The following is a 2,042-nucleotide window of genomic DNA, read 5'->3' as shown; positions in this document are numbered from 1 at the left end:
TATTAAGCAAAAACATTCTATATTCACACAAATTATGGTCTACAAGTACAATACTACTTTGTTATAGCTAGAAAATTTGTAATTTGATTTCTAGCAAGGATCCCCTTTATCAGGAAGACATAAAATATGTGTGTATGTTTTTAAAAAATGTGGTGTTCAAGTCTTGTAACTGAAGCATGTAGTTAATGGATAAATGTTCCAATAAAAAAATAGCAAAAAGTTTGGAAATCTTCAATCTTCCAAAAATGCAGTTCATATTTCCCGACGAATAAAATGTTAGTGTCAAAATAAGAATTTTTACATAGTTGAGGCTAACACCTCCCTCCAAAATCCAAGTGATGGTCTATGAAGGCCTGGCATCCTCATTTATTTTCTCTTTAATACAAGATACCAACAAAGAAGCTTTCTTTACAACTATTTTTTGCTTTCATATTAATTAATGAATTCCCTCTCAAAAAACCAAACCAAACAGATATTATCTCCTTTAAAATTAAGTTATGCTCAAATCTAAATAAATAAAATGAAAATAAGCATATGCACTATGTGCCTTAAAATAATGCCTTAAAATAATGTGTCTGCTAAATAATATAAAAGAAAATTTAGATAAAGAGCTGATGTCCAATTGTGGAAACAAAAAAAAGTAATATGGGGTTTTCTGCTCTCTGAAGTGCATCATCAAGTGTGGGTGGAAAGAGAGAGAATCTAGAATTAGAAGAACACCAAACCATTCTAGAAATAGTTGACAAGGTGTAAATTCCTCATACACAAAGTATTTAGAGCAGACCTTGATTACTAGGCTGGGATGCCATTTAAATCCTTGCAAGGGATAAGGGATCACTTCAACTCTGAAACCTTAAGGTCAGATTTTTTTCAAATGAATAAGTATTCATTATAATCTGAAGCAATTAGACACTAAGTGATGCTCCCAGTGTGACAGAGTCTATGACCGATGTTACAAAGCTTGCAGTTCTGAGTGATTACAATCAAAGGCTGAACATCAAATTTGAAAGAGGCTGATCACTGGCACAAGGCTACGAGTGTCATTTTATAAAATAATAATGATAATCACCAAAACACATTAACTAGGATCATGGGATCATAATGGAAAAAAATGGGAATGGAAAAAAAAAAGCAATATAATATTTGTCACCACATCTCATTTCCTACACAGGATATAGGCAAAGGCTCCAGACCCATTACCCTAGGCACAGATGTTTATCATTTACTGCAAAGGTGCTGAGAGGCCTTCGGGTCCAAGCTCCTGAACACTAGGAACATTTTATGAATAGAGTTGGAAGATGGGGAGGAGATCTGGGCTGGAGAATTCATCCACCCCCACCCCCACTGAAGCACAGACCCCAATGCTCTTACCTGGGGCACATTATCCCAGTAACTCTAGTTCCCCGATACATACACCCCACCCCAGCTGATCTCGTCTCCATCTCCCTACCCCCCACCCCCCGCCCAAAGCTTTAGGGTGGGGGCCGGTGGGGGTGGTCAAGAGAAGGGGATGAGTAAAAGGTAAGTTTCCCGAGCACCAGGTGACTGGGCACAAGGCTCTCCTCACAGCCACCTACAGGATGAACAGTTCATACGAGTCGTCGACCCCCCCCCTTCCCTCCCCCATACCCGCCCCCCCTCCTCAGCTTTACCTCACTACTCCCCCTCCTCACTCCACCCAACTCACAGCTGCTCCTGAGGATCCTCCAGCTCAGTCAGCCAAACCCTTTCTGGAAACGACGGCAGCCCGGAGGGTCCAAACCACCTACCATCTCCGCTCGCGTTCCAGTTCCCTACACCACCGCCGCCGCCTCCTCCTCTTCCAACACCGCAGCCGCCTCCTCCTCATCTGCAACACCACCAGCGGCGGTCGCCCGGAGGCCCCGCCTCCTCCATCTCCTCCTGCATCATCACTTCCGGTAACCCCACAGCTCGGGGAGGGAGGGTCGAGGGAGCGGGAGGGCGGACTGCGGAGTGACGCACGCAGAAACGTGCGAAGCCGTCGCCAAGTAAGGGCAACGACCCGACCTTCTCACCTTCCC

Source organism: Gracilinanus agilis, chromosome 1, assembly GCF_016433145.1.
Source record: "Gracilinanus agilis isolate LMUSP501 chromosome 1, AgileGrace, whole genome shotgun sequence".
Taxonomy (NCBI): Eukaryota; Metazoa; Chordata; class Mammalia; order Didelphimorphia; family Didelphidae; genus Gracilinanus; species Gracilinanus agilis.
This window is presented reverse-complemented; position numbering follows the sequence as displayed.